The sequence below is a fragment of the Podarcis filfolensis genome, assembly GCF_964270895.1.
Source record: "Podarcis filfolensis genome assembly, chromosome: 2".
NCBI classification, from domain to species: Eukaryota; Metazoa; Chordata; class Lepidosauria; order Squamata; family Lacertidae; genus Podarcis; species Podarcis filfolensis.
Window position 1 is genome coordinate 67,201,307 of NC_139605.1, and position 21,938 is coordinate 67,223,244.

The 21,938-nt window shown below is 40.7% G+C and overlaps 1 long non-coding RNA gene across 1 annotated transcript; it reads left to right on the top strand.

The window, feature by feature from the left end:
* Positions 1 to 12,500: 12,500 nt before the first annotated feature.
* Positions 12,501 to 18,920, top strand: LOC310756355. The gene is made up of 3 exons (XR_014544828.1): positions 12,501 to 12,567; positions 14,619 to 14,704; positions 18,525 to 18,920. It is a non-coding gene; the product is annotated as an uncharacterized lncRNA (long non-coding RNA).
* The last annotated feature ends 3,018 nt before the right edge of the window (positions 18,921 to 21,938 follow it).

Below are 21,938 nucleotides of genomic sequence, written 5' to 3' on the forward strand. Positions count from 1 at the left end.
AGAAAGAAAGAAAGAAAGAAAGAAAGAAAGAAAGAAAGAAAGAAAGAAAGAAAGACAAGGAGCAGAAACAGCTACTATGTCCATGGCTTAAGTGGACTAGGGTTTATGTAGTGCTTATTTAATGTTATTATTTGTATTGCACCTTTCTCCCATCCTGGAAAGTCATCTGCATGTGGTTTTTAGGTACTGACCAAACCAAAAGCTGCTTAGCTTCAGCAAGATGGTGGAACCCCAAAAACAGAATCTGATTTCAGTATCAGGATTTAGGACATAGTGTCAGATTAAAGACAGTCTTTTGAGGTAGGTGTCTTTGCCTCCCCACTAAGAAACTCACAAAGGCATGCTCGCTTGCTGGCAGAAGATTGAAGAGATGCGTTTACCAACATGAGACTGTTCGCTGACAATACATCACAGATAGAACTTTTGTGCCACATGAAACACAAAGGTGCATTTCATACATTCATCAACCCCATGTGATGGTGGTACAGGTGCATATGCCTCTCCACACACCTGAGCGAATATATTGATGGCATTTGGGGCATACATGTTCATACATAGTTGCGTGGCAAGACCCTCAAGCTGACCCCCCATTAGGGTAAATAAATTCACACAGACACGAGCGAATGTGTTGATGGCATTTGGGGCATACATGTGCATACAGACATAGTTCTCACATCATTCATGGCTTCATGTGCACAGGGTATGGGTATACAGTCCTACTCTTCCCTCATACATACTTGAACCATAGTTGGGCTAGGGTGTGAACCAGCCCCTACTAATTTTCTCAAGACTACCTATCAAATTCATTGTTGGGATAGGAACCTCGAACATAAGCTCCAGAGTTCTGTTGCCTCCTGGAAATACACAGATTCTCTTTGCTGCTGCCACACACATCTAAATATATTTGTAAAGAAAAATGGTATCTTGTACATGTTTATTTTTGTGACTGTCAGTCCTGTACAGGATGTGTATTTAGGGTATCTAATGTGAAGTTTTTGCCTAGAAATGTATTGCCCAGTATTTGACGGTTGAATGTAACTCAGAGGTTCCGTTCTGCGATGGGCTAGCAGCCTTGCTGAGATATATATTTAGGAGGCTTTATATAGCACACTACTTATGCTAATGCACAGAAGATAAAACGACTTGTAAACCACTAAGTACAAGCAATAAAAGACAGTGACCACTGAGCATTTCATAGCTGAAAATAGATGAGCATAGTGTTGCATTTCAAATGTTTTGCAGACTGAATATAACTACAAATGCTAACAGATGCTTTAAATATATAAAGGAAACTGACAGATAATTATTTAAGATATGACTTTTGAGGAAAAAGTGTTCCCACTGGATTTATTAACTGCAGCTTACAAAACCCAATTGCACCATATATTTTCCAGGCATATATTATTATTATTATTATTATTATTATTATTATTATTATTATTATTATACCTTTTCACCTGACATGGGGATTAGTTTAGATTCTAAACTATGGGGTTACTCACACATTGCATTGAAAACAGATATAAGCTATCTCCACACATGTACAAGTGTTTGTGTGTGAAAGAATGCACATTTGTTTATTTGTACAGATCAAGTGTTGTGTACACAGACTGCATACCCACTGAATATTGCATTTGCATTACTGTATGAGTATACAGCTCAAATATTTGTGTACTCTAATACACAAATTGTATAATCTTTGAAAGCAATGAACGGACATCCCTTAGGAAAGTAAAGGTCAAAGTACATCAAAATGATTCCTAAGATTGGAACTCATTTTACACATACGACTTGCTGCTACTATAGGCATGGCAACAGGACAGGAAATAAAGTTCCTCCCAGGCACACAGCAGAAAGCATTTGGCACTTTTCAGACAGAGTACAGAGAGCATATCAAACCAAACATACATAGGCACTATGCAGCATCAAACACATGTTGGACAGATAGAAACAAACTTTCTAGATAAAGCACAGTCATGGGGGAAAACCACAACTGTACACATAGCATGGGCAAACATATTACGTACAGCACAGCAGAACACATAGAACAGATGTACACACTATCAGCACAAACAGTTGCATATACGACCACACCAATATCAGAACATTAGATAAAGAACAGGATGCTGTGCCATTCCCACACAAGCATTCAGTCCTGTGACTTGACTGGCAGGGCACATGCCTTGCAGCATGGGCACAGTGCATTTCGTTTACGTCTTGGTGATTTCATTCTAACCTACTGATCTGGGTGTAGGTGGCAAGGCTTTCAGCCTTATCACTTGTGTTTTAAAAAAGTAATTCCTGCCTGTTCATGACATTTACAAGGCTACTCCTTCCCCTAATCTGAGTGACACATCTAATATAAGTCCTCTTCACACAGTTGGTGCATTGTTGTTGTTTAGTCGTTTAGTCGTGTCCGACTTTTTGTGACCCCCCTGGACCAGAGCACGCCAGGCACTTCTGTCCTCCACTGCCTCCCACAGTTTGGTCAAACTCATGCTGGTAGCTTCGAGAACACTGTCCAACCATATTGTCCTCTGTCGTCCCCTTCTCCTTGCACCCTCCATCTTTCCCAACATCAGGGTCTTTTCCAGGGAGTCTTCTCTTCTCATGAGGTGGCCAAAGTATTGGAGCCTCAGCTTAAGGATCCGTCCTTCCAGTGAGCACTCAGGGCTGATTTCCTTAAGAATGGGTAGGTTTGCCTTCTAGAGTATTGATATTGAATTTAGATTTCTTATCCTCAAGGTAAGAAGGTAAAAATAAAGTACTATCAAAAACATACGATTTATTGTTGGATTGGTATACGAAAGACGAAGAGATAAAGGAAGCCATGGTTAAATGGGCTATTGATTTTGGCCATAATATCGATTTTGATGCGTGGCAAGAACTATGGAATGTAAACATGAAATTTACAGTTTGCATTGCCTTAAAGGAGAATTTGTGGAAAATGATCTACAGATGGCATCTAACGCTGGTAAAGCTAGCAAGGATGTATAGAACAAAAAATAAGAAATGTTGGAAGTATGGAGAGGTGGAGAGGTGGAGGGTGACCTCTACCATATGTGGTGGACCTGTAGTAAAGTGAAGGGCTTTTGGGAATTAATCTATAACGAACTTTAAAAAATCTTTAAATATACTTTCCCAAAAAGACCTGAAGCTTTTCTACAGGGATTGATTGGAAAGGAAATTGAAAAAAAAGATAAAAACCTCTTTCTATATGCCACGACAGCAGCCAGAAATATGTTAGCTCAGAATTGGAAAACAGACATAATACCGAATATAATGGACTGGCAGGTTAAAATGATGGACTACGCAGAACTGGCCAGACTATCAGGAAAATTAAGAGATCAGGACGAGCAGAAGTTTCAAGAAAACTGGAGTAAATATTTGATGTATATAAGAAACAACTGTAAATCTTTGAAGACACTGGTAGGGTTGGAATAACTCTTTCAGCGTGTAGTTGATAATATGATATATAAAGTACGCGACATTAGAATTTTATTTGATACTTACCAAAGAAATGGAGGGAACTCAGAGGCATGATAGAGCCTAAGTTAAATATGTAACCTATATATGTGTAATTTATGAATGTATGTATGTTTACCGAAAATCAAAAAAAATATTAATTTGCAAAAAAAAGAAAAAAGAAAAAAGAATGGATAGGTTTGATCTTCTTGCAGTCCACGGGACTCTCAAGAGTCTCCTCCAGCACCCTAATTCAAAAGCATCAATTCTTCAGTGATCAGCCTTCTTTATGGTCCAGCTCTCACTTCCATGTTTTGACTGAATTCATGGAGGGGCGCTCCTGACCTTTGTCACATGTCCCGTGGAAGATACACATAGGCTTTTCCATATGATTGGGATTGCTGCTCACCCAGGGCTCCTCATATAGCCGTAATGCATGTAGAATCCCTTACACACCTTCTAGTGAAGATACGGAGGTGTGATTCTGCTCACCCTTCCATGCATTCAATCGATACACGTAAGGAGTGCATGAACTTGTCTCCATCACTTTGCTTTCCCACCACTCACACTTCAGCTTCCAACCAATGGCAAGAAATAACGATTACAGATACACATGGTTATGATCATTTTTATTCAGCTGAATTGCTAAATTGCTGAATTGCTAAACCACTTGTCTGTCCAGTTGCCTTACAGTTATGACCTGTTTGGCTCATCTGTTTCCCATTGTGGCCAACAGTTGGCCAGTCCTTCTGTATGTATTTTCTCAGACGCTGTGCAGATGCAATGGTGTTAGTATGAGTGCAAGAAAGATAGATTTCATCCACCTTTTCGGGTGCAATTGCTTAGCAGGCATCACTGTAAGGTACAGTACACATTCCTGAGTGTTCATGAATTAACAGAATCCTTGATATTCAACAACAGGTCTTTGTTTTTTTAAAAAAACCCCCACAAAAACCAATGACTGAGATAAAAAGGCTGAATCTGAGCATTGTGTTCCATTCATAGTTAATTATTATATGCTTCAAGAAGCACATTCACTATTGCATGAATGAGCAAGTTAGTCAATGGAATTCTGCTCTCCGATACCAACAGTGTAGCTTCATGCCAAGACTTTTTATCCATTCATTATTTCTGATAGTTATCATCTGCAAAATTATTTTCCCGCTAAATCTGAGCCAGATAGAAGGAAACTTCAGCTAGATGCTCATTTCTGTGAAGCAACTGAACAAATAAATTAAAGCAGACAGAGTTCACTTTTAACATTTAACCCCACATGCTGGTTTGAATGTAAACAACTAAAGAGTGGAGACATATAAGGCTGTGCACAAAATCTTTTCAGAAAGCGTCAAGTGAGTAATTGCTTGGCTGAAAGTAAGGAGCAATTTAGCTTTTCTGGACTTCAGCTAGAAGAGATTTAGTGTTGGAAAGCGGATGTAAAATTCCATGGTGATTTGACACAGAGCTGTGATTTCATGAAGCACTTTAAAGTTTACCAGACATATAATAGGCTGCTAGGATAAGGTCAATATTAAAATTACTAAGAAATGCAATGCCATCGAGAGCATTGGGGATAGGCACCACTGGGAGTGCTGTGTGCGCATCAAGTTCCACGAATGGCCTTGAGAACAAACTTGAACAAAGTGCTTGTCCGATATGGACTTTTAAAAGAGAGGAATTAACTAGATTCCCCCCCCCCCCATGATGATAATAAATTCATTATTGAAACGGAGAAGGACATTGCAAGTCCCTGCCTATCAAAGGAGAGGCTGCTAATTAATTCAATTCTGTAACACAGATTTCCGTTGAGCAATCAAGTGGCGTGTCCTTTCACACATTTAGCTCCTAAGGCTCAAGCTATGCCTGGCTTTGATCATGTATCATTTACCAGAACTGTTCCAAAACATTAATGAATGTCTGCCTCACAGATGTGCAGCTCAAAACTGTGTGCATGTTTACTCAAAATTAAGAGCGTAGAATCATAGAAGGGATCCCAAGGGTCATCTAATCCAACCCCCTACAACTGTGATCATTGGAACTTACTGATGTTCTAGGTAACCAGGCAAGGAATGCTTTAATTTGTGTGGATCACTTAAATTCATAACAGAGTTTGCCTCAGGCCCATCTTACCCGTAGAGGCTAGTGGTGCGGGGCGCCAAGGCGCCAAGTTCTGGAGGACACCAGGCGAGAGTCCGGGGAACACAGAACGAGTGAGCTGAGTGAGCGAGGGCACGTGCGCCACTCCTGCCGAGTGTTAGCTCGTTTTTTTCCCTTTTAGCATGCAGGCACCAAATTCTTAGGGGCTCCAGAAGGCTAAAAGGGAAAAAACCAACCTTGGTGGGAGCGGCGCACGTGCCCTCGCTCGCTCAGCACAGGCCCACTCGCTCGGTGTGCTGCCTGCCATGGCTACCGCGGCACGAAGCAGCCAGCTGAGTCGGGAGGCGCCGTGTCCAGCCTTCGCCTCTTCCCCACCGGAGGAGCCGCCCTCCAGCCGCTGCCCACCTCCTCCAGCCCTAAAAACAGGTTGAAAACTCTGGGAAGGGGGGGGGGGCACCGGATATGCTTAAGACGGCCCTGGTTTGCCTTGTGGGTTCTGGATGATTGTGCATCTTCACATTTCACTGTTTTTGTAGTGTGTCAAGTGTTGATCTTGAACTGAGGAGATTTGGGTTCAAATCTCCAGGCAGACATGTAGCTCACAGGGTGACATTAGCTCAGTCAGTACATTCCAGTCTCACCTACCTCACAGGCATTGTGGGATGATAAAACAGAGCAGCGTTGTGTGTGCCACCCTGAACTACTTGGAAGAATGGAGGAATAGAGATCTATAATAAACAAGCAGTGACTCACATAAATAACAACCTTAGGTTTATATTAAAATAATATGCACATGGGGGGGGATCACTTTGTTCTTCTCTCTTCCCAGTGCAGTGATAATGCTGCCTAGAACCTGTAAGATTTAACATGGGGCCCCGTAAATCACAGATAAGTGTTCAGGGCAAAGTCTGGGATTTGATTAAAGCAACTTTCGTTGAAACAAAGATGTAGAGTGAGGCCCACCAGGATCTATCATGGCTGCCAAGCCAAGCCCAATTTGTAGAGATAATTCAACCCATAAGTAAAATCGGGATTGGATTTCCTCCAGATCTAGTAAACTAGAAAATGTGGAGTGGACCTAAGGCATCTGCTTGATGGCCATGAGAACAGGACACTGGACTAGATGGGCATTTGACCTGATTCAGCAGGGCTCTTCTCATGTTCTTAGGGATTTCTAAACATTATGGTACCATCGACCCCAGAAAAATTACATTTATAGGCTGGAAGGGAGGAGCAACCTATATGTTACATATGTGATCACCAATTGCACAGTCAGGCATAATTTAGCTTAATTTAATAGTATTTTTTATTAATTTTAACATATAAATTATAAAATGTACCACAAAACTTATCACTTATACAATCTTTTTGGACTTCCATCAGCACCTCTGATGATCCACCGTTTTAACCACTTCTGATGCATTTCTTAACTTTATATTGCCTTTACATCTCTTAACAAATCATCCTCCACCTTATCCATTTTTACAATACTTCTAATAATATTCCTCACAAAACTTCTTGCAACCCTACAAACGTCGTCTGTTCTTCACAATTACTTTTCAAATAGTTCGTAAATTTACTCCAGTCTTCCGTGAATTTCTGGTCGCGCCGGTTTCGAATCCTTCCTGTTAGTTTATCTAATTTTGCATAGTCCATTAACTTCATCCTCCATTCTTCAATCGTCGGTAACTCTTCTTGCTTCCATTTTTGGGCCAATAATATTCTTCCTGCTGTTATTGCATATAAAAAGAGCTTATATTCCTTTCTATTTATATCACTCCCCACAATGCCCAATAGAAATGCTTCTGGTTTCTTTATAAATGTATATTTCAACATTTTTTTCCAACTCATTATATATCATCTCCCAGAAGCAAGTCAGGCATAATTTATCAAATGTTACTATGACTATAATTCTTTTTTAAAAATAGTTTTTATTGGTTTTTTGATATATACATCCTTTATGAAATATCTCTCTAACCATTTTCCATTTTTTCCTGCCCTCCCCTCCCCTGGACTTCCCTCATACTTCCACTTTGTTTTACTTTCAATTTATTCATCCTGTGTATTATTCCCCCAATTAATTCCTAATACATTTACATCTATTTATTATTATTATATATATATATTGGTGAATGTTTACTCAAACCCTGGCAATAAGACCAACTCTTCATGTTGTCTCTTCACATATATTGTAAATGGTCCCCATTCTCTTTTAAAGTCTTTGTTGTCCCTTTCATGTAATTTATCTGTTAATTTTGCTAATTCTACATATTCCATGAGTTTCTCTTGCCATTGTTCTTTTGCTGGGGTTTCTTGTGTCTTCCAAGCTTGTGCTAGTAGAATTCTTGCCGCTGTTGTTGCATACATAAATAATTCCCAGTTGTCATTTCTTATTTCTTGATCTAAAATCCCTAGTAAGAATGCTTCTGGTTCTTAACATTAGTCTTTTAAAACATTTTTTTCAATTCATTATATATCATTTCCCAATAATTTCTGACCTTTTTGCATTCCCACCACATATGATAAAATGTACCATCTTTTTCTTTACATCTCCAACAAGTTTTTGATCCTGTCTTATACATTTTAGCCACTTTCTCTAGTGTAATGCACCATCTGTACATCATTTTTATATAATTCTCTTTCAAGCTATGACGAAAATTCTGCGGTGTCTGGAATTCTTTGAAGGAAAAAATGTGCTTCATTTTGCTTTAAAGGTACAGTGGTACCTCAGGTTACAGACACTTCAGGTTACAGACTCCGCTAATACAGACTCCAGAAATAATACCTCAGGTTAAGAACTTTGCTTCAGGATGAGAACAAAAATCGCATGACGGCGGCGTGGTGGCAGCGGGAGACCCCATTAGCTAAAATGGTACCTCAGGTTAAGAACAGTTTCAGCTTAAGAACGGACCTCCAGAACGAATTAAGGTACAACTGTATAGTGTGCACGCAGTCTTAGTCATCACAATCACCACAATGCTGACTTGGCCAGAGTAGTTGAATGCTTCCATTGTGCCCAAGCCCTTGTGTTCTCCCTGCTAGTGATTGTATCTTAGAAAGAGGGCATTCAGCCTAGCTTTGCTTTTCTCTTGCCACAACACATTGCAAAACACAAGCATAGAATTCAGTGGGGTAAAAAAGCAATGTGTCTCTTGATTTTGAATGGGAAGTTGACTGGTTGGGGAAGGGCTAAGCATCTCTCCTACCCTCCTACCCTAGTCACATCCAATCTCTGTCAAATGTGTGGCAGAAGCCATGTTAGGGGAACATGGATTGAATCTGAAAATTGGGTGAGCGAGTACGGAGCACCCACTACCCCTTACTATCTCTTGGAGTTACCCTGTCACCTTTGTACTCCTCTTAAGGATGTTAATAATCCTGATCCTTTGTAGATAGTTTTGGTTAATAGGTTTTGTTAATATTTCTGTTGTTTTCTGACAAACTTTGTGAAATATATCCAATTTAAAACTAAAAGTGCACATTAGCATTCAGCTGCATTGAGCTCTCATTCGTGTTTGCATGTAACCTATGGTAAGGCCATGAAATAATATTAGAAGATCAAACTTTACATACTTGCCTCCTGTTCAAAAGAAGTAATGGGGGCAATGTCATATCCCAGAATTTTTTTATTTTTAGGGAAAGGCAAACCAACCTCCAGTTTAAAATACTTTTCTTCTTCTGCAGATTTCCACCAGTATTTCATAATGGGGAATTTTGAACTTCAGTTGGTACAAATAGCAGAAAACTTAACTGGATTTTTGTAAAATTGGGGGCATAGTCCCAATTTTGGATTTTTTGAAAAGTTGAGATATAGCTCCCAAACTTGGAGATAGTTTTTCAAAATGGATTTTAACTTTAAAATCTTTAGTGTGGGGGTGTTCAATACATGTGAATACAAATGTGCATGGTTTTTTTTTAATGTTTGATTATTACAAAATTGGATAAATTAACAGGATTTTTTTACTTTTAAAACTTTGTCTCCAGAAGAGTAAAACGACTAGTATCTTTAAAGCAATATCTGTGCGGAACTGTCTTGCTGTAGAGTGAAGTTACAATTGACAGATGTTTCCATTCTGTCTTTATCTAGGTACAAATCTGCAAACCCTTTCACCACAGGTACAGTTATACCTAAGATCCCTATCTATATTCCACTGCAAGTTTGCTAGCAGGTAACTAAACATAGAAACATTAAAATGGTACGCACCTCCCACTGCTGTATGAAATGTACTGAACAATTTCCATGTAACTTTAGCATACTAAGCGTATTGATCTGTCATGCCCACCTTTATCCAAATAGGTGTGGTGACAGCACAATTTACAACACCAAACCAATCAAGACGTAAGTCCTGCATTGAACTGAGTCGTGTATATGCAATAAGGTGCTGTGTATGCTATATCCATCCATTAGTGCACAGCTGATCAGCATGTAGGTCTTCACATGTAGCTTCCGCTGCTTGACTGGGGCTGTTGCTCAACAAAAGCACATCACTTGTTGGTGGGGATAGGGGTTGAGGGACTGAATCTACTAGCTCCCCATTTTCCTTTCAACAGGGAACCTGTAGACCATAATGTGCTTAACATTTCTTGCAAGAATTTCTGAATCTGGGCCTAGACTAATGCTAGTCAGAAATATGGAACACTAAAGTTGGTATATTTTGAAACTGAAGGGGCAGATAATGACAGCAGATCTGTGACAAAAGGAAATTTCAGATAATTTGAATATAGCAAAGATGGGGAACCTGTGGCCCTCGAGAGGTTGCTGGACTACAACTCCCATCATCCCTGAACACTGGACACGGTGGTTGAGGGTGATGGGAGATGGAGTCCAACAACCTCTCGAGGGCCACAGGTTCCCCCATCCTTGGAATAAAGAATGTTTGTTTGAAATGTATACCTTCAGTATTTTTATTCAATAATCTAATGTCTTTGAAAGCTGTCAGCATGGCTTTAAAAAATCTCATTTGTTTGGGTTATTGTAAAAAATGAAACCTTTCACAGAAGAATGAGATAAAAAAGTGTGTTCATTTTATGGATGGTTTACTAGTGATTAAACACTGATGAATCAATCGGTTTCAATAAATTATTTTAACACAATGTACAGTTTTGTATCGTCCCCACAGCATACTTGCTTAACATGTGCAGTACGATCCTAAGTATGGTTACTAAAATATATCCCACTGAGTTCAATAGAACTTACCTTCTGGGAAGTGCATTAAGGATTGGAGCCTCAACTATGCATAAACAACTCTAATTCAGAGCAATCCTATGTATGTCTATATAGAAATTCTGTTGTGTTCTCAGGAGTTTAAATGCGAATAGTCAACACTGAACACAGTGGGTCTTACTTCTGTGTAAATTTGCATAGAATTGCTTCTTTAAAATAGCTATTTTAATTTTTTGGTAAAAAAGCGTAAGTCCTAATTAACCTTTTATTCTAGGCAGTGCTTGGAAAATGAGGACTGCTAATATAAGGTGAAATGAGGTTGTATTTTTCTAAGGCGTAATTGTTCACATTGTGAAGCACAAACAACTCCTAATAACCGAGCTCTAGTGCCATGCACAAGGCACCTCTGTATGACGAGTCTCGGTGCAAATCAGGGCCAATCTGATGGTGCATAAATATTCAAATCCTCTGTAGAGAATGAGCACACCTGGCTTTATTACAGGGTAACACATTCTAACAAAGAGAAGGTGATCAATATGGATGTCACAGCAAAGCCCTGTGTTCTCCTTTGAATGTGAAGTACAGTTGCTTGCACATCAATAACTTGAGCATCAAAGGAGCAGCACATTTTAATGAGCCATTTCAACAGTTTTGTTTGAAAAGAATTGTTTTAAATTCATTTTAAAGCACCATCACCCATCTCAATCACCCATCTTAGTGTTTATTATGTAGAATGGCATTAAGGTTATATTTACATACAATCACAGGTTTGGGGAACTTGATGGCACTGAATATTGTCGTATTCTGCCATTGAAATGAAGGCTAGAGCAGAGGGGTTTTAAGAACTAGATCACATTGTAAAACTAGTTACAATAAAAGTGTCAAGTCATGGTCAGCAACCACATACCAGCCAGACGAAAGTCAGAACAGGAGCACTTCAATGACAGATCAGGGACACCCTTACATTAACTGTTGCAGAGAATTAAAATAAATGTTACTCAATACAAAGAAAAAACTACCGGTAATAATATAATTTTAAACAATACTGTGAGTTTCTTCCATCAACTATTTGGACACTTCCTGCTCTTCAGTCTATATCACTCAGTCAAGAGGTGGCTAGGTTGATTGTGGGGACAAACTATCACAAGCATACAATGTTTTGCTTGCAGGATTTTCACTGGCTGACAATCTGCCACAGGGCCAATTTTAAGGTGTTGGCATTAACATATAAGGCCCTATACACCTGAGAACCAGGTTACTTGAGAGACCAGCTTATCCCTTATGTATGTGGAAGATCACTGTGGTCAGCGAAAGAGTTTCTTCTGCAAGTTCCAAAGATCTCAGAAGTGTGCTCTGCAGTAACTCAGATCAGGGATTTCAATATGGCTGCCTCTTATGTAAAACAGTATCACTGTTGTCAGGTGCCCAGTATCTGCACTTTCTGGAAACAATTGAACATCTGGCAGTCTTTCTCTGCTGGATAAATGGGTCTTTGCCACAAGTGTCTGCTTTGTATTGTTTCAGTTTTGTTTTAAATGTATCCACTGGGTTTTTAACTGGGTTTTTTTTTGCTCTTTTTATTCTATATCAGCTTGGGATGATTGTGTAGAAGACATTTAATAAACAAATTAATAATAATATAGATGCACTTCTAAAAAAAGAACCTATGATTCTTTTTTCAGGATTCTAGCTTGCACCGGCCCTACCATTTGGTAGAATGACGCTGCAGCAGCAGGGAGGAGCATCCATGTGTTAGTTGACAGGGGTGTTTGTGCCACATGGCCTGCCCTGGGCCCACTCTATTCAGTTGTGATGGGAGATGCTGTCCCTTCTCCATTGTTGAAGTAAGATTCTACTGGAGTCTCATCAGTTTTCATATGAGGAATGGGAAACACTAGCTAGTCTTTCACCCAATGCTGGATTTACATATAAGCTAAACTAGATATAGCTTAGGGCCCCACTCTCTTGGGGCCCCCCAAAAAAAATTAAAGGGAAAAAACCACTGGGTGTACATTTCCCAAATTCTTAATTGTATTTCAGTTCAACAATTACTTTGATAAAATACATATCTTGTTATATGCAAATAGCTTTAGATACCTATTAGGTCCATAAATTACCATATAGCATACATTCAACACAAAAAACAGCGACCATTTGTTGTTGACAAAGGACAGCTGGACATATAAAAGGCCCCATTAACTTCAGTAGCTTAGGGCCTCATCAAACCTAAATCCAGCCCTGCTTTCACCTCAGGTAGAAAAAGACATTGGGCCAGCCCTTATTCTAACATTAGGTAGCAGTGCCAAATAGCACCAGAGATGTTTTTATTTATTTATTTAAGAAAAGTACACCCTCTTTTTCATCATATGTCTCAAAGTGGCTTACATAGTGGCTTACATAGATTAAAACATTTCACAGCAGAATAGTAGAACAACATTCATGGTGCTGGAGCAACTGGCTAAAATGTTTTAAAATGTTTCAAACGGTTCTAATGTTGGTTCATCTGTTTTGTTTTTGCTGGGTTGATGTTGGTTAAATGTTTAGTTGGGGCTGGTGGTTATTTTAATTTTGGTATAACTGCAAACTGTTATACCAACAGGGCGGGATATAAATAAAAATGTATTATTGTTGTTATTGTTGTTGTTGTTGTTATTGGTTTCTATTGATTTGTTGGTTTGTTGATATTTTGTTTTTTAATGTTTGATGCTTTGTTGTGTTTTTATATATGTTGTAAGCCACTCATAGTGGCTGGGGAAACCCAGCAAGATTGGCGGCATATAAATAAATAAAAATATTATTTTTATTTTATTATTCAAAAGCCATTTTGAAGTAAAGCCATTTTAACCCATTGCCTGAAACTTAGAGATTGTGCCTGCCTAATTTTGACTGGGCATCAAGGGCTCAGACTTGCTCAGAAAAAAGAAAAGTAAACACATGTTAAAACTGTTCTTATAATATTTTTTAAAAAACAATTCACAAGGAACCTCCTGGACTGGTTTTTTTTTTTGGTCAAAAGTGTTAACCTCTGATTCAGAAAAATAATATTAAATGAAAATAAACATAAAAGCTTGTCTCAAAAAAGCATCCTTTTCCGGCCAAACACAGTGAAATACAACGTTTGCTTGGGGGTATCAGGTGCATCTACCACATTTTACAGCAAGCGAAGCCTGTAATATAGAACGGTTTTGATCTCCAGTAACCTGTTCACAACTGCACATATGTCATAACGGATCCTGTCTCTCTTCTCGATAAGAATCTCCAAGAGGTTTTTTTGTTGTTTGTGTTGTGTTGTGTTTTTTTTCTTTTTGACAAAGTACTGCAAGCAATTCAAAGCTGCTTGGCACACAACAAATGTGAGAAACCCATGACCACAGACTGCCTTTAAAGCAAACCCAAGATTTGACATTACTCACATCTTCCGATACCTGTCAGAGTTCAAACAGGAAACCTGCTTTTTCCTCAAATGTCAACAACATTATTTTTTACGAGTTGCTCTGAGGTAAAAGTCACAATGTAAGGGGCCAACTGTCTTGCAGCTTTTCATGGCCGGTGTGAGCTACTATTTTTGTATCATTCTTGACACAATATTAAGTGAACTCTTGGGTGCTTCAGCAGAAATGGACATTTTTGCCCTGAACTCACAAAACACAGCAGCATTCTGAAAGATAGAAATATTTCATTAACAATCCCAGCATACATGTAAAGCACATTTATACCACTTTAACAATCAATCTCAATACTTGAGATTCCCCTCAAGTATCATGGGGCCTGTAATTTACCCCTCATAGAGCTACAAATCCCAACACTCTTAACTACAGTTCCCAGAATTCTTTGAGGGCATGTAGCTTTTAGATGATGATATCTGCTAATGCCTTTTGCTGGCTTTGCTGGACAGGTGATGATGGCACTACAATCACTATTTCCAGTCAAGAAAACAGAACAAATCTCCGTCACAAACAGCTGTGGCACCAAGGGTTAAAAGTGAGGAATTTTAGATTATTTTCAGACCTATTTTGATCTTTTGTAATACCAAGACCCCAATGTTCCTTCCTTCCTTCCTTCCTTCCTGGGTGGGCAACCAGGGGTGACTGTTGCTTCACCCTTGCCAACATCCTGAAGCAGATTAGGCTACTGCATCCATTTCACAAGGTAATAGTCTATAAATGCTTTCTCAGGTCCCGTGCTGGAGGCCTTCATTTGGAGTTAGCCCATGAGTCATCATAAAATCCATGCTGTTCATTTGCTAGGAGGGCAGGGATAGGTGGATGAGTACAGAGAGATGTGTGTTTTTAAAAAATGGCATAAAATTATTGTAAAAGTGTTAATTATAGTTTATTCAATGAGTTGGCTCAAGAGCTGCCTTTTAAACTTCCCACCCTTTTAAAAATAAATACCCTAGCTGCCATGTTTTATCCCGAAGTGTCTCTCTGAAAGCAATGACACATTATGAGATGCCCTCAGTTCAGGGCATTGGCAATTCCATTTTTTCTTTTCTTTTAACATGCAGGTTTGATTTTTCCCTTTTTTATAATAATTTTTATTTGTTGTTGTTGTTTAGTCGTTTAGTTGTGTCCGACTCTTCGTGAACCCATGGACCAGAGCACGCCAGGCACTTCTGTCTTCCACTGTCTCACGCAGTTTGGTCAGACTCATGTTTGTAGCTTCGAGAACACTGTCCAACCATCTCGTCCTCTGTCGTCCCCTTCTCCTTGTGCCCTCCATCTTTCCCAACATCAGGGTCTTTTCCAGGGAGTCTTCTCTTCTCATGAGGTGGCCAAAGTATTGGAGCCTCAGCTTCAGGATCTGTCCTTCCAGTGAGCACTCAGGGGTGATTTCCTTCAAAATGGAGAGGTTTGATCTTCTTGCAGTCCATGGGACTCTCAAGAGTCTCTTCCAGCCAGTGGCGTAGCGTGGGTTGTCAGCATCCGGGGCAAGGCAAGTAATTTGTGTCCCCTAACCCGTGCATTTGCGCCCTCTAACCCGTGGATTTGCGCCCCCTAACCCTAACCCCCAGATGTTGCGCCCGGTGCGGCTGGCCCCCCTGCACCCCCCACGCTACGCCACTGCTTCCAGCACCATAATTCAAAAGCATCAATTCTTCGACAATCAGCCTTCTTTATGGTCCAGCTCTCACTTCCATACATACAATAATTTTTATTAGTTTTTCCAAATATTTTCCACCATAACATCAATTTAATAAATAAAATAAAGAAACATTTGGCTATATAAGCCAGGCTAGGCAATTCCATTTTCAACCTACATGGCAGGAGTCCCCCTCTGACTAGTAATTCCAAATGTGCTTCTCAGTTCTACTTTTCTAGAAAAAGAGGTGCTGGGACTCACGCCTCCCTTGTTCTGTTAGAATGCCAATGGTGCCCACCTGAGAGGTGCTGGAATTGAGTTCTGTTGAGTTCCTGCTGATACAAAGCCCTAGTGCATCTACTTATGGGTGGCTTTTACCTGCTGTTCCCAGGTACTTTTTGGACTCCATGTCACGTAGTGTTTGGCAACCCTTGGTGTGAACCCACCTGTCCTTCCGGTCATTGTGTCGTTGAACTGCCCTGGCTGAAGGAATTAATTCCTAGAGTGCTACTGGGTGGTGGGAGAATGAAGAACAGCTGACCATTTTTGACACTGACTGAAAATGAATAAAGGGGGAAAATTAGCCTATGGGGAAACTGCTTGATTGGGAAAACTTTCCTTGATGATTTATGAATGACAGATGAAAAAATGCATTGTGAAAAAGGACACACAGGCGGTTCCATTACTATCATCTTGCTTTTTACATGTCATTCCGAAATACATTTTTATAGTGTGCATAATCAAGAGGCAGACCATATGGCAAAACCTTGTCATTCTAAAAAAGAAAATCACATCAAATCCATTGAGCTCAGCTGTACAGCTGGCTTGTTTAAGAACAGCTGGTTGGCATTAAGAATACTAATAATGCTCATAGGGAGAACTACATGTGGAGGCAGCAGGAATGAGACCAAATGGTCCACACACATCAGCTGATTTCTGCAGAGATCAAGGAGGGTTTCTTTTTTTGTGAGCAGAAATGCATAACAGATTAGCTTTGTTACTTGTATGAATAACACATTTGACTTGTTTCTGCTACCTCAAACTTTGAGAGTTGCAACAAGGCATAGAGTGCATTCATTGACAAAGCTACAGTTGCATGCTGACCTTAGAGACAGGCACATATTGTTGTGCTGTATGTCAGTTGCAATCCTGCTCACAAACCTTATGTAGTCGGATATAGGAAGCATGCAGACTTGTGCGGCCATGCCTGGATCTATGATGGTGTAGGGATCAAAGGCTGCCGCTTTGCAACAAGATATAGTTCTTTGTTCTTTGCCTGAACTCAAGGAACTGTGGTTTCTTCTAACTCTGGTTAGCAAACCAGCATCAAACTGCATCAAACTTATTTATTAGCTAGTTAGGATAAACCATAGTTCCCTGACTTCAGTTGTAATAGGGAACCATAGTTTGCTGAAAAGTGAAAGCCTTTCATCTTCTCCTTGCACATAGGGAGGAGTTGTGGTGGGAGATGGATCAGTGGGGATGGGAGGTAGACCATGAGGGCTGGACCCAGGGGGGCATAAGTCTATGGCTCCTCACAACGACACTTAGAAGGGAAGAAAACACAACAGGGCTGGATTAGTATGTTTTGAAGACAGTGAAGAAATGCACATGGCAATTGAAAGAGCACCACTCACTCCAGAGTCTAGAATGATCTAAATGAGCCACTGACGGGAGCCATGTAAGCTTAAGGCTCATGCAAGTTCATTTTTGTAATGGGAATCCATCGGCATTTGGCCACTCTCTGCTTCTAGCTCTATGCTGGGCTTTCTGGATTACTGGAAGAAATGAGATTAATTTCATATTACCTGGTGTCTGTCTCAGACTACAAGCATTTCATTTAGTTTTAAAAGAGTAAGAGCAACTGCAAGATTCAGACCAAAATCCATTCAGTTTCTCATTCACCCCAATTAATTTGATGGCTCTGTAGGAAATGAACAACTACCTCATCACTGAGAAATGCCTTTGCTGTTGGGAAATCAACTCCTGATGTAAATTTTGATCCATGCTGGTGGGAATGTTTCACATGAAATTAGAGCTAAGCACAGCCTAATATCAAATTAATCTACTGCTTGAAAGAGAGGAGCTCATGTCTGCATAGAAGGCCCCAGTCACAGAATGATTATAGGCCATATTTACAAAGTTGTGAGGGAGAGGTAAGGACTCGGCTAAAGCTCAGAGGGACCCTCGCTGGTCAGCCTGCAGGGAAACAGTGAGTTCTATATCAGAAAATGTGGGATGAGGCCTGACAGCAAAAGCTTCAGTTGGAATTATTATGTACTGATTCTTGTTCTTGAATGCTTTGAGCTGGTAAAGCAATCTGGTCATATAAAGCTCTCTTGTTATGCTTCCTTGTTTAGAATAGAAATTCCAGGGATTGAAAATGGGGTGTTTTATATGATGTGTACACATAGCATAGTCTCAGACACTAAGCTACAGGCCCAAAAAACCTCCAAGATAATTAGAGTTTATTCTTATGACTTTTAGATTGCCATGGATGACTCCCCCTGCTTTCAAACTGCTTTTAATTGACATTTTAATGCTCTGTGTATAACTATCCTTTAACAAAAAAATCTTAAAAAAATATTTATACTGCTTTATTCTGCTGGGATTCTTTTGACTGCTACCGTAATATTGTTTTAACATTTTTAGACTAAGGCTTTATGGATTGTATATGTTATTATGACATATTATTTTTTAATATGTGACTCTTTTCTAGGTTCAGAAGCTGAGGAAGGAAGAAGCATTGTGGTCTTTGGGAGGGAAACCGAGACATGAAGAGGGGAGATTGTTTGGTCCTGAGGGGAAACAGAAACAGATGGCAGAGAGGAGGTATTGTGGTCCTAGAGAGGGGCTCTCTGAGGGGAGAAAACTGAGGCAGAGAGAGAAGATGTGGTCTTGAAGGTAAACTCACTTAGTGACCCAAGGGTTCAAGGTCTCACATGATGACCTAAGGGTTCAGGCAGGAGGACATGAGAAAAGACAGGTAAACAGGGTAAATGGGTCCTAGATCAGGGGTCACCAACCTAAGGCCCATGGGCCGGAAGCAGCCCGTGGAGGTTGTTTGACCGGCCCACAAGCGGCCCCTGAACTGAGGTGCCCGCTTGCGCGCTGTGCTAAACTGGCACAGTGTGGCACAGGGACTTGCTTCTGTGGTGCCGGAAATCATATCTGCGCACACGCAGATCCCAGAAATCACATCTGCACAGACGCAGACTCAAAAAATCATGGGCACACACATGCAGACACTGAAAATCACGGGTGCTCATGCATGCGAGAGATCCAGCCCATGGAGGGATCTCTGTGGGACCAATCCGGCCCAGGTGAGATAAACCTTGCCGACCCCTGTTCTACGCAGATGAAGAATTTATACACCAACTTGGCACAGTAGCTAAATTGGCAGCCAGCATAGACCTCTTAACAGCAGTGTTACATGCTGACAGTAGGCCACTCCTAACAGCAGCCTAACCCTGGTATATGCCACCAGCTGTAGCTTTGGGACCAACCTTCAGGACAGCTCTACATAGGGCGCGTTACAGAAATGCAGCTTTGAGGTTACATGCACTGTATTAGATCATTTCCCCATGTAGCTGTATTCCCAACAAAGGCTGTTCCGTGAGGAGGAAATACATGTCTGAGCCCCTCACGTGTCTTGAAAGTCCAAAAAGATCAGATACAGGGAATCAACCACAGCAGCTGAATTATGGCGATGACCTGCAAGAAACAAACATTAAAATGAAATATTAGGACACGTTAGGTCTCATATTAAATAAGTGAAGGCAATGGTGTGGTGTGGACTATGGACGAATATGACTTGGAGCAAGTGGGCTTTCATTGAATTAGACTACAATTTCAGCAATTGAATCTATTTGAAAGAGAATCCCCTGTTGGGACTGGGTGGGTGAATTATTGTGAAGCCAAGTTAAAAGCTCTACTTGTGGAAACATTCGGTTGGTGGTCCTTTTTCTTTGTTTTGTCAGCTCTTGTTGAACATCTGTTTTGAAGAATAATTAAGTGCACAAGTGGCTAGGAACCAAATCATATTCGTGAAGTCATTGCTGAATAATTCTGTTTTCTGTGTATGAAAGCATTATGACGCTGTGTTAGGACCAGGGGAAATGCTTGCCCATGTAATTCAGCTTTACCACGACAAAGAGCTGAAGTTGTTCCAGCCCAGGCAGAGACGTCAGCTTGTCAACAGCGGAGTTCTCGAAAACACTGTGCCAACTTTGCAACAGAACTCTTTGAGGAAGACATCACATAGTGCTAGGCTGCGTGAAACAATGCAGGGAAATGCTCCTCCAGACGGGAACATTTGGGTACCAAGAAATCCTTGTTTATTTGTGTAGGATACCTTATTTATTTTGCCACCTTCCAAGCTATCTTGCCTTTTCCCCAAGAGTTTATAATAACTTCAATCCCCCCCAACCCCTATCTAACATTTTTTTATTTTAAAAAACACTATATGTCAAGGCTCAGTGGTGCAGCACATGTTTTTCATGCAGAAGAATCCAGTTTTGATCCCTGGCTCCCCCTGCTTAAGAAGAACTCTGAGTGGAGAACCCCTACCAGTCAGAGTAGACAGAATTGGATGAACATACGTAACTCTCTATGATTATATTAATTCAGTGTGCCCAAGCCATGTGCTGCTTTGTAAACCATGTGCCCCTGGCACAGCTCACATCCATACCATGCATTGAAAACACATAGCTATTCTCCCAAAGAATCCTGGGAAGTGTAGCTTACCCCCACAGAGCTGCAATTCCCAGTGCCCTTAACAAACTGCACACAACCTAGATAGACACTCAGTAAGGCACTGCAGTTGTGGTAACAGAAGCCTCTGACTGGTTCGGGAGAATTGACAGGGTTCCATTGTTCTTGTTCCTCTCATGATGCAGGTTCTCTCCATCCATCCCTCTCCTTAAGAGGCTTTTGGACTCTGTCAGTCATTTTTCTCAGCCATGGAAAGCAAGGATTGAGCAGACGAGGGATGAATGGATCAGTCATGCTCCTTTCATATTTACCCATACATCTGCTCTGTTCTAATTCCTTATTGATTTCCCACCCCCCTAAATAAACTCTGTATGGATTTAGTATGCAATAGTACACAATATCAGATACAATGGATTTATTCTGTTACGGCAAGGATTTATGTTTGCGCAACACTACACCCGTCTCTCTCCACCCCCCATGTGCTCTGTTCTCTGTTTTCTTCTCAAAAGCCACTGGAACAGATCTGGGGAAGGTGCAGGAGGGTGGAGAAGAAGGAAAGGTCTGTTATGCTAGCATAAATCTTTTTACCTTCAGAGCAAGTGTACTGGATACGGTGTCAGGGACTGGACTGAGGAGGAATGGTGGGGACCGCCCCCCCTCTTCCTGAACCTTCCTGAGAAGAGGAGGACAGTATAGATTTAGAACAGTGGTTTGCAGAAGGTCATAGTTCAGAGACAGTAGCAGGGAGAAGCTGGGAAATATTGGGAGAGCGGCAGGAAGAAGAAGCACCAGGGGAGAGACAGCTGACAGACTCAGTGTCTTTAGACAGCATTCCTACCCCACCCCCTCCCAGGACCCAGCATGCATTGAGAGTAGTAGAACAGAAAGCTCAGAAGCAGAATGCACAGATCACAGGGAGGACACACAGAATAGGAAAGACAGAGGGGTGGAACTTTACTCAGAGCAGACATCATATCTCTCTCTCTCTCTCTCTCTCTCTCTCTCTCTCTCTCTCTCTCTCTCTCTCTCTCTCTCTCTCCCTCTCTGAATATTGAATAAAATACCATGGTAAGAACGTCTTTTCCCCCCCATTTCTAGCTGCCAGCCATGAGGGAGATGGATCAAATTCCTTGAAGCTTGACATACAGCCCAATATCTGACAACTGACTGTATACATTTTTCTTTGGGAAAATAATTTGTTGTTCTGTGGAGCAGTTGGAAAGATCTGTTCCTGCCACCCATATATAAAGCAGGACTGGTAATTGCATCCATGGTGGTGCACTATCCCAACCAGGGGTGTAGTATGGGGAGGGGGGAGATATACAAGGCAGCCTTCATAGTCATAGCCTATTGATATCAGGCAGGTGATCTCACTGCTTGGTGCCTGCTAAAAACATTCTTGTTTAGACAAGCCTAACCA